This window comes from Bacillus rossius (genome assembly GCF_032445375.1).
Source record: "Bacillus rossius redtenbacheri isolate Brsri chromosome 9 unlocalized genomic scaffold, Brsri_v3 Brsri_v3_scf9_1, whole genome shotgun sequence".
Taxonomy (NCBI): Eukaryota; Metazoa; Arthropoda; class Insecta; order Phasmatodea; family Bacillidae; genus Bacillus; species Bacillus rossius.
The window spans coordinates 12237200-12249580 of NW_026962012.1; the positions used below are offsets into that span (position 1 = coordinate 12237200).

At 33.5% G+C, this 12381-nt stretch overlaps 1 protein-coding gene across 1 annotated transcript in view; it reads left to right on the forward strand.

The window, feature by feature from the left end:
- The window catches only part of LOC134542559 (UPF0047 protein YjbQ), a 44336-nt gene that overhangs the window by 9356 nt on the left and 22599 nt on the right, over positions 1–12381 (forward strand). The window lies entirely within an intron of this gene.

Consider the following 12381-nt stretch of genomic DNA (forward strand, 5'->3'; position numbering starts at 1 on the left):
AAACAAAAATTACCACCTTCACAAGGAAATATTGTCCTGTAAAACGTGATTATATCCTTAATAATAAAATAATTCAAAAACTTGTTAACACTTTCAAGACTAGCTTCTCATACACTGTTTAATGGGCCCGACTGACGTTTTTTTACACTTTTTCACATTTTTTTAGTAAAATAAGTTTTTCTCCTGCATAAACGATTTGTATATGGTTAGAAAGTTTGAAATTGGTTCTTGTTAGCTATATATCACTTTAAAAAATTTTAGTACTACCTTTTGTATAACTTTTTATTGAAAAAGTATTGTTTTTAGTTTTGAAAGAAATTTTTTCTCATATACTAATGCAAGAGTATGAAAAGAATAGCTTTCTTTCATGTCACAATAAGTGAAAATAATCAACTAAACTAGAAACACACACAACAAATAGAATAACAGTTATTACAAAATTATATTTACACAATTATTTACATTTGTATGGAAATAAAAAAAAAACACTGTCCTTCCCCACAATACTCACACCACTCTATCCTTCTCCTTTCATGTTCCGTCCTGAATATATTTTATATCTCCGGAAAGTATGTTCCTTTCCAATTATAAATATTTTATACCATAATAAAGTACGTAAGTTTGACATGTCATTTAGGTATTACTCCTTTGTGAAACTAGTTACTGCTTGTGTTTGCCGTTTTTCAAATTTGACACAATTATTCCACATACACACCAAAGACAACATTACGGAGACAAACTGCTTATTACTATAATATGGAAAAAAAATATAAAATATAATACCTATTATATATAACAAATATTATCTGTATTTTTACAAAATGTGAATCATTCATGTAAAATTCACACGTGTGTGGTAATCTATAAAACACAGTCCAACTCTACAGTCCTCACACCAGAACCTGGATTCCCTCCTTTTTCTTTTGCCAGTCTCCTTCAAACCCCGATCAGAACAAACTTTACAGTATCGTGTTGCATTGGCTTTGTTTGCAGTAGCGGGGACATATGTAGCAAAATGGCGAGCAACAGTTCTGTCAACATTCAGAGATGGTGGTTTTGGGCGTGGTTCAGTCATTCCTCCTCCCATTTCAGCTAACTTCAGCGCAACTGCTTTGACGAAGCTCTTCAAACTTTTCTTTGTGTGACTCCTTTCCTTGAAAATTATGTAGCCATTGATGACAGCCATGGTAAACATGTGGAAAAAGAGGTTTTTTCCACCATTTTATAGTCTTGCGTTGGAATGGGTAGTAACTATATAGTTGGTCAGCCCTGTCCACACCAACTTTGTTCAAGTTGTAATCAATGATAATGTCTGGTTTGACTACTTGTATTGGTCCACCTCTAGCTCTCACTTGTACCGAAGACGAAGATGCTGCATGCTTCGTCGACATCGAATAGACATCTCTTGCTGACTTCCATTTGCAGGCAAGCAAGTGTGCCTTTCGTCGGAATAGAGTTTCACCTTTTTTAAATTTTTTTGTTTTGAAAACAGATGGAAGTCCTCTTCTGTTTTTCTTCACTGTACCGACTCCCAGTGTTTTTTTACCCCACAAAAAATTCAAAAGTGATGGACTCGTGTAGAAACGGTCCATGAAGATGCAGTGCCACTTGCCAAAATAATTTTTACACAGCCTTTCAAATATAGCCTGTATACTATTGTCCTTGTTACCAAGAGCTCCTGTGTAAATCTCACAATTGAGAATGTAACCTGTAGCAGCATCACACAGTATAAACAATTTGATGCCATACTTGTTTGGCTTATTCTTCATGTAGATCCGAAACCCCACCCGACCTCGAAACGGACAAATCCCTTCATCTACAGTAAGATTAGCATAGGGTTTGAAACTCCGTGTGCATTTGTCTACAAAAAAATCAAAAAAAGGTCGAACTTTATAAATGGGATCGTGACCTTCTTCACCGTGCTTGACATAGTAATAATTGTTGTTCAGATGCAGCATGTAAAGAATGCCCTTGAATCTATCACGAGAGAGCAGTTTTCTCGAAAATCGTGTTGCAAGAAATGCATCTGTTGTCCAATAATCATTTATGTCTGGCAGTTTCAAAATACACATGTGTAACACAATTGCAAAGAACTTATATATGTCGCACAATTTCACTGTCAACCATCTGTGCCACATTGATTTTTTTTTCAATTTTCCTTGACGTTTCATTTTAGCAATCCGAGAAGCTGCATACCGGTTAGTTTCGTCCCTAATATTTTTCATCACGCCAGTATCAAAAAAAATAGAAAAAACACTCAAATTCAGTACAGTTGTCATCCAGGGATATGGCAACGGAAGAAGACGACTGAAAAATCGGTTGGTCTGGTTTCTGAGATTCAGATTCTGACCACTCACTGTCATCAGTTTTTGAAGTAGATGGTGCATTTTTTAGCGGTTTTCATGAACGATGCACTTGTATTTCATCTGAAATGCAAGAAAAGCATTTACTAATATCGGAAAAAATATAAATAATATGCTGACATGTAAAATGAAGATTTACGAACGTGCAACATCGGCCTAGGTTGATTTGCGTGTAATTTCAAACATACTTCAATACAGTACCACTATTGAATGAAAAGAGAAAAGGAAGCTTTACGAAACGTAATAAAGACATAGGCTGTAATATATACAACAACTCTATATAATTTTCAAACTAATTTTAGTATTGAATCTACCTTTGTTGAATAAAAAAAAAAAAATCTATGAATGCAAGTATGAAATACATTTCAATACAGTGCTTTTGAAATTTCTCGAATAACAGTAAATAAAATAGTTTCGGAAATGTTTATCTGAAATAATATTATAGATGACCATAATGCAAGCACTAGCGAGTAGGAGCTGTAATAAACCAAGAACGACAGAAAATGCAGGGATAATCAAAGGAATTATTTTTACGCTGGCTGAAAATATAAATACCTGTGTCACTGCTGGATTCATTTTCTCTTGGTATATATGATGCGTCGGCATCGCTGTTATCTATATCTGAACCAGAATCATCAACAAATGTATCTACAGTTTCTCGTGGATCATCCATATCATATTTCAGCAAAAGAAATACGTTTACTTATCACATGCCACAAACAAATACGGCACTGCGCAATCTAATGGTGAACGAAAGACTAGCAGTCGGCAACTGACGCATCGATGTACAAGAATAACGATACAAGCCTCCTGAGTCAACGAATCTGTAAACTGGAGCCACAAACGGACTCGCAAAGAACTAAAATAAGACCCAGAATAGTCGGCACTCGTGCAAGATGCGAGATAACGTAATTAAAAAAACAGAAATATGGTGCTCGTATAGTATACGAGTGCCGACTGACAGTTTGAAGTACTCTGCTCGTATCACGTACGAGTGTCGTCTTGAAAGTGTTAAAAGATCTGGGCATTCTATAAGATTCTAAGTTGTATTTCCACTTGTATGTAAATTACTTAGTTACTAGTTCTAATAGAACATAGTGTTAATCAGATTTATTACTTTCTATGCTACTTTATCACTTATTAGATCTTAATTGGAATATTGTTCAGTTATTTAGAATTCTATCAATGCATCTGATAGTAATAAATTAGAATCTATTCAGAATAAATCATGTAAAATAATTCATCTTGAAAACTTTTCTCTACCTAATTTAGATTCTCTATCTGATCATCATAATTACCTTGATTCTTCATTTATTAAAAACTATTATTGTTCAAAATTAAATTGTAAGTACATTCTTGATATCGTGATAATACTGGAATTAGAGATCCTCTATTTAACAGCTGTTTAACATCTATCCTATGTACATATCATAAAAAGAATATGATTTGTAGACTTATCTCTAATTTCAATAAAATTTATAATCTTTGTAAAAGTTATTGCCAGTATTTGCTAGTCTGAAATTTTTCTTATTTACTTTGTTTTACCTATTGATTTGTAACTACTTGATGTATTTAAGTTTTTCTGAAAGTTTTTGCAATTTTTTTTGTTACTATCACCATAATTTTTGTAAATATTTGTGCCTTTTTTAAATGTTATTTTGTGTTTATTATTTTCTGATTGCTTATTATGTATGCGGTGTTACCACTGCTGAATTATGGTACTCCGCGCTCGTGTGTTGCCATTTGCGGATGTCTTTCCTGCTGTGGCACCGACGGGGGTGGGAGTCCATGCATTGGCAGTGATAGCGTGTCCTTGTCTGTATTGTGTCATGCCCACCATATGAGTCCAGTGACTGTTGGTGGGCATGTTACAAATTTAAATAAATAAATAAGTGGCAGAAAGTGGATGTTGTATGGCTTTCATTTGAACATGCTGAGAACCAAAATAATTAATGTAATTTTAAAAAAATCTGTTCTTTTTTTTTTCCAACCCTGTGATGTTTGCGTAGAAGTATACCAAGGTTTGGTTTTTGTAGCATAAGTTAACAAACAAAATTATGACGACGATGCACTAAATGACTGAAAATACGCCCAAACAAAAATGTAATCATAAATAACAGTATGAAATTATGTAAAACCAGCCACTATTGCTAGAAAATTTAATATTTCATAATTTACATTGTTAATAATGAAATGGTGTGAGGAATTAAAAGCAGCGCATGCTGAAGGTTACTTAAGTTGTAATGAATACCTTTTTATTCAGTTCTGCATGAACTAATCATTTTTCCTATGAACTGCTATGTACAAGCTTCTCAATTACTGGTTATATAAGCTTAGGTTACTCAGGTTTGTATTAAAGATGTTTGATTACATCCCTAGACCAAACATGAACTACTTAAATTTTTCGAGCTCTAAAATAAGGCTCTAGTCGAGAACTTAAAACTCAAATCTAAATTTTGAGTACTCTTGCACCACTACATTTTGACAAATCTGGTAATCGTCCCATAACTTGGCCCTGGTACTGTGTGCACAGCAATTAAAGTGCTGTCTCTAGTGAATCTGGTAGAACCAAAAGTCTCCTTAATAAAACACTACATTGAACTTTTCCTTCAGAAAAGCACTAAATGTATCTAGGATTTTTATGATGTACCTTTTTTTTTACCAAATATATTTTGACTTTTAAATCTATACATTTAAATTAAAAATTATCATCCAATAATTTTTAGGAGATTTATATAAAAAATTACATCATTGTAAAATGTTCAAAACATAGGTTTCAAATTCTTTTATGATTTAAATCAGCAGTAAGGAAGTTATGTGAATGAAATAATAAATTTATAATTATGTTCTAAATAATGATTCAAATTTGCTGCAAGATTCAGGATGTATATCGAAACATTGTTATTACAGATTAATAATAATTTCATAATTCACAGAGAACATATACCATTTATCTTCCTTTTTTTTAATATCATTATTATTGTTGTGTACTTATGTTAATGTTCGTATTATGTGGCATTAGTTGGCCAATGTATATTAAAGTGTAATTCTTCTAACTGGTCTGTGATTAAAGTTTGTGTCTAAAACTTAATATTTTAATTAGTTCTAGGTATATTTTTATTATTATATTTATTTCTGTTTAAAATTAGCGACAATAACAATAGTCATAAAATTACTCATATAATGGTTTGTTTCACATATGCATTTTTTTTTGTGATTATTTACACAGTTTCTTATAGAAGTACTTAGCATAAACTTGTCTTACAAAACTTGATATTTTTTGTTCTAATTAGTTTCGGCTATATTAAGTACCTATTGATTATGGAATGAGCAAATAAGCCATGTGTTTGATAGGGAGCATGTTGACCCTGTCTGTTTTGTAAGCTGTCTCAACTAATTTCAAATTGGTCATATTACTCATAGTCATATTCTATATCCAAAAATTTATTTTAATGGTTTAGAATAGTCATAAAAATGTTAAGCTTGTTCTTTAGGATGAAGGAAACTTTAATTTACAGGCCCTAGACATTTTTTAAGAATTTAAATTCAAAGTATTTTTAACTTAGATTTTCCAAAGTTGCATCTGGATTCTTTATTATTAAATTAAAAATGGTTTTGTCATCAGTTGTGTATTGTAGAAGAGGTACAGATACAGACTTCCTGTTTTATATTATAGAATCATGGCATGAAGTAGTGGTTTGGTGATGTCACTCATCTCACATTGTCATAACTGTGCTGCATCATGGAGTAAAGAGAGGAATCTCTAAAAATATAAAACACCGTCAATGAAGTGGTTGTGCTGTAGCACACAGCTTAGGTGAACAGATAAATTGTTTTCAGGCCTACTTGTAGACTTATATTTGTTTTTGTTTGAATCTCAAATTTAATTACTATATTTTGGTTTCTCTAGCTTAACAGAGATTTGAAACATATGTAAAATATGATATGGCCAGTTAGTTTCAAATTAAAAATTATATATGTGTGTGTGTGTGTGCGCGCGCGCGTGCGTCTATGTAATTTTTTTTTTCATTCAGTTTACATTACACGTGATAGGAATGATCATATTGGGTGTTAGAAAAAATGAAGTTATTACTGCATTGTGTGCAGACCAACTCCAGTGCTAAGTTGTTTGGTTTATATAAATGTTTTCAATTAGCCTTTTGATTATTTCTTCAAGTATGCCTCATTCAGCATGATAGCCTAAATTACTGTAAGCTTCGCTTTTGCCTCTTTATTTTTTGTAATATGTTTTCTTTTTTATACATTTTCCCATATTGTTCCACACTAAAAAGAAATAAACAATAACTGATAAAAGAAAACATATAAAGGAGTTGGAGTTAGTGACCCTACAAGTATGATGTTATCATGGAAAAACAACAGCGTGACCATTTATGTTCCGACACATCTATGACATCAGTGCAACATAAACGGCGGACATGATAGACTTCCCTATTAGAAATAAATTCTATTTCCATCTTCTGGGCATGACATTATTGTAAGATTTTTGAAAGATGGTTAAACTGGTGGATTGGTAATAGGATTAGCATTCATGTATTGTCTAGGTTTTGTTTTCTACATGTATCTATGAAAGCTTGAAAATACACATTTTTTGTAATAGTTTACAGCTAGACGTCTACCAGATATTTACCAGCCCAGTGACAACTATGAGGCCAGCTCAAGATGTAACGAATACTCGAAAGAGTGAACAAGTTATGACTCTTGAGATGTGCCATATCCCATGATCAGAACTAAAAGAATGATATGGACTTAAATCAAATCACTCAATTTGGTCGGTTGAATCATTCTGCCCATCACTAATGTAAAACATATTTTAAAAAAATTTATCAGGAATCTCCTTTCATTTATGTTTTAATCCTGAAGTCACTTATAACTGTGGGGATTGAGTTGCTTTGTTGATGTATTTAAGTGGAATGCATCTGGAATGTATACTTTATATAGTTACTTGGTAATCTTTTGAAATCAGCTTTGTTGATATTCTTTTATTATTTGTTTTTGTTATTTGTATTGTTTGAACATAATAAAGTCTCTCTGAGTGGTGATTGGTAGCTCAGAGGTTGGAAACGCTGATCGTCGCTACAGTATGTTGACCACTGCAACAAGTCTCCTATTTTAGAAAATAAGATATGTTTTCTCATTTATGTTCCTACTCAAAAGGATTGTAATGAAAATTATTAAATATTGAATTAACTCAATAAAAATTTTGGGTTGTCACATGTTTATGCTCTTTATTCCTTAAGTAATAATGTTTCTGGAGTCTGAAATATTTTCCAGCACAACATAGTTGTTGCTAAACTAATAAAAATTTTTGACAGTGTGTGTTGTTGGTAATGCAGAATTCAATATTCAATTGTAGTTTATGCATTTCATCATGAAAGGTTACGTTCAGGGTTGTAGTGGTGGCGGAGCGGAGCGATGCTCCGCCACTGCTCTTGAGGCAGGAGCGGAAGCTCCGCCACTTTTGGTGGGGGGAAAAAAATTATATATATATAATTATATATGCGATAAACGTTCTAAACAAATGATTGCTGATGTGCACGCGTGTCCTTTTTTTATCTCTTGTCCCGTAATTTACTGTGCTCTTTACTGAATATCTCTTACAAATATGTAAAGCTGGCATTGTGCGTGCGCGGTTGCACTAAAACATGGAGTTAAAACTTCCTATTATTTTACCGCATTATATACCGAAGCTTCGCTTGCAACGTGCAGCTGGTCGTGGTATTAAAAGAGAAAAACAAAACTGCAAGCAAAAGATACCACGATCTTTTATTTTGTGTGTGACTTTTTTCCCCCTCCATTTTTAAGGATATTTTTAAGGAGGAGGCAGGAGGTTGGCAGGCACACCATGCGCGTGCGCACTGCGCCGTGAAATGAGTTGACGTAGCTCTGTGTTATTCAGTTACAAGGCAGCTGCAAAACTAAACACCGCATCTTTGCGACACCGACACTGGCTACATTTCTGGTTCAGTTTTGTTTTCTATTCCGTTAATTTGCGCGTATTTGTAGACTGTGGTTAAGTGCTGTGCGTTATAGTTTTTTATGGCCATGTTACTAGCAAATAATTTATTGTTTTTAGTCAGTGAACTACCTACACAGCATGAGGAAGATAGTTGTTTTAAAAATTGAACATTATTAGCAATTTATCTACAGTAATAATGGAACAAAAACCGAAACAAAAAACGTTGACCTCTTTCTTTTCTCGGGCCGCCCCTGTTACTAGTTGTGTTGGTGCTTCAAATATCTCCACTGCTGGTGTTGATACATGTATCTCAGGCACCTCGGTTCTGTATAATCAACTCAATGACTCGCCTAGAGACGATAATGAACTCGTAAAGAAAGATGAAGATAGTTCTTGTGCGGCTGCAACTGCAAGTAGTGTTGAAAGTGTGGAACTGCTACACTGGCCAGATGTTTTGAATGAAGAAATGTGGTCAAGGAAAAAAGAAGCTTTCCCATGGATTGATTGCAGGCAAGGCACGCTAGGCTGCAAAGTATGTTCCGAGGTAACTCAATTAGGCGCATTCAAAATAGAGCGAATTTCTATTGATAATGAATGGCGTTCATAATCAGTTAATTATTACGGATCTAACAGATCAGATCAGCTTAAATCACTACTTAAAAAAATAATCGAACACAAGAAATCTAATGCTCACCGTATAGCACAGACAATTGTTGAAACATCTCAAAAACAATCAATTGAAAATGTTTGTGAATCTATGAGTAAAGCTCAGCATGATTCAACAACAGCAACATTTAGATAAGCTTATTACATTGCGCAAAATGACCGACCTTAGAGTGACCATTTCGGTTTAATTGAACTTCAGAAGCTAAATGGGGTAAATGTTGGTGTTGGTTTACAGTCTCGATATAGTGCTGTTGAAATTATAGAGCATATTTCTAAAGAAATGAAGGAACGGATTATTATACAAATTAAGGCTGTGTCTGGGAAAATATTAATTATAATGGATGAGTCAACCAGCCTAAGTTCAAAATCTGTGTTAATAGTTTATTTGAGATGTGAAATAAGCAAAGAACAACCACCCTCTTGTTTATTTTTAGATCTAGTAGAACTTTCTAATCAAAAGTCTGAGACAATTTTTCAAAATTTATTATGCTGTCTTGTTAAACACGGGTTTAATAGTGAATACCTCAAACAACATTTGGTAGGATTTACAAGTGACGGTGCTAGTGTTATGCTTGGGAAACACTCTGCAGTAGCTCAGAAATTTCATTCCCAGTATCCAAATATTATAATTTGGCATTGTATGAATCACCGACTTGAGTTAGCATTAGCCGATTCTGTTGATGAAGTAGCAGGTGTGAATCATTTTCACATATTTATGGACAAATTATATACTTTGTACAGTAGGTCCCCAATGAATCAACGCCAATTAGCGGTGTGCGCTGCAGAGCTCGGCCAAGTAATTAATAAAATGGGCCGTATTTTGTCAACCAGGTGAGTGGCCAGTTCGTTCCGAACAGTTTCAGCGGTATGGTTTGGATACAGCTCTTTATTCAGCCATTTTTTAAAAGCCAAAGTAGATATGAGTAAATCTTCCACTGAAAGAAGCATGTACAATGGCTTATTGAAGCGATTTTCATCCAAGCAGATTTAACTTGATTTGGCCATAATGTATGACATTTTAGCAGAACTAGCCATTCTTTCTGAGAATCTACAAAACAGAAATGCTTCTATTGTCTATGCAGACAAACTAATTAAGCGATGCATTCGCTTCATTGAATCTCTCAAAGAGAAGCCTGGCACTCAAATTTTAGAGGCCCAAATTGCGACCAAGAAAGGACAGTTTTGTTCCATACCATTAACCGATAACACGAAAATGACATCCATTAACCAGCAACAACTATTGTCTAGCATTGCAATTAACCTGAAAAAGCGGCTGTTTACAACCATGTCTAGCAATGAGTCAACGTCAGCGTCATCCGAGAATGTTACAAAGAACGTTTCATATGAAATTCTGTTGAATCAAATAAAAGTTCTTTACTGTGATCAATGGCCAGCCGATTTGCCTGTAGGGTATGGCGAAGAGGATATACAGAATCTTTGTACACGATTCCAACTTAATTAAGCCAAGATAAAAAATTCTTACCGGGATTATCTTGACAACAGTCGCTGTATTCCCAGAGAACTAAATGTGTTAATGAACTGCACAAAACTGATTGCGTGTAGTTCAGCTGAGTGCGAAAGGGGGTTCAGTTTGATGAACATTATTGTATCTCCTACCAGAAACAGACTTTTAATACCACATGTATCATCACTAATGTTCATCAAACTGCATGGACCCTCCCTCAAAGACTGGAACCCTGAGCCTTACATTTCAACGTGGCTGAGATCGCACGGTTCAGCAGATGATACGAGAACCCGCGTAGCAAAAGGGCAACACCAAGATACTGAAAAAAATGTTTTTGCTGATTTATTGTAAACCGTGTTGAATACTTAACTTGAATTGCAGACATTTTGTACAATGCCATGTAGCAAGGTTACAGTTTTGTTATATAATGTATGACTATGTCTCTTAATCTACCAATTGTCCTTTTTGTGTCTATGTATTGTAAAAACATGTTAGGGTATTATTTGTATTTTCCAAAAAGTGAAATTAATAGAAACTCGCCGATATTTGTTAAATTAATACCTCCATATAAGTTTATGTTAACAAAAACTTTTTGTTGCTTCTGCCAGTAAATTTGCTAATATAGCTTCAATTAGCACCTGGAAATTCAAAATTTCCCGGGGGAGGACCCCCGGACCCCCTGCTTTTATGAGCAGGATGGGTGAACCAAAGAGTCTTCAATACAAAGAGCTCTGGCACTGTAAAATTTGGAACTACACCACTGGTTACGTTACCAGCAGTTTTAAATTTCTTAGAGAGTGTTTATTGGAAAGTTTGTTGTGCATGTTCTCTGAAATTTAGCGTGCCCAAGAAAGTGTATGAATTATTTTTATTCGAGAAGTTTAGCATTCATTCATTTTGACTTGACTCTAAACATATTGATAATCAACAAGAATTGAAAGTATTTTACTTCTATACTACCAATACTCACGATAACTGAGGTATTTAAAGTATTTTGGCTTCATTGACAAGCCTATGAAAATTTGTTTTCATCAGCCAGAAAAATTTAACTAATAAATGATGCAAATTCCACATTTTTAACTACTTGCTTTTTTGATATTACCCTTAACAAAATTTTTGAAACCATAATTTTGTTGGTGTATTATTTTATGAAACAAGAATCATAATTATTTACCTAACCTGTTCTGTGTTAAGATTTACAATGTATGTATATTGTATATTTTATGCAAAGATACAAGTCCCACAAAAATTGCACTAGTCTGTACAGTAAAAGCTCAAACCTTTCAATCTGGATCCAGACTGCTCAAGATAGATTATTTTTTGACAGGTGCTGCAATGTATATTAAGACTTTGACAGCTGAATACTCTCATAAAATCAACAAAATTTTATTACATGATAACCTAGTCTGGTGCTACATGAATCTTATGTTTTATTTATTACATGACTATTCAGCTGTCATTATTTTATTTGAGAGCTGAAGCTCTGGTCAAAAAAAGTGATGTCTTATCTTGAACAGTATTTCAAATTTTTTAATTTAGCTGTTTTAAAATTTGTACATCCAGTTCACTAAACATGTTTTACAGTTTTAAAATAACTTTTTTCTCTTGGTTTTTATGTGCTACAACATACTGTAATGACTAATTGTTACCTTCAGAAATGTCAAATAGTACCATCATACTATATACTGAGTGGAGAATTTTTTTGATGGTTTAAGTTTAGATTAAGTAATTGGTAGTTTGTGATAATCTTTCATGTTGAAATAATAGAGTATGAACTGCATGTATAAAAATGCTGCATGGTATTTATTACCAGTATATATTAGTATATTCTGTAAAAATGCAATATTGAAAGTTAAGTTCAGTAAAACTTTCTGTATTTAGACAGCTTTGTTTATTTTGTCTATTATTAG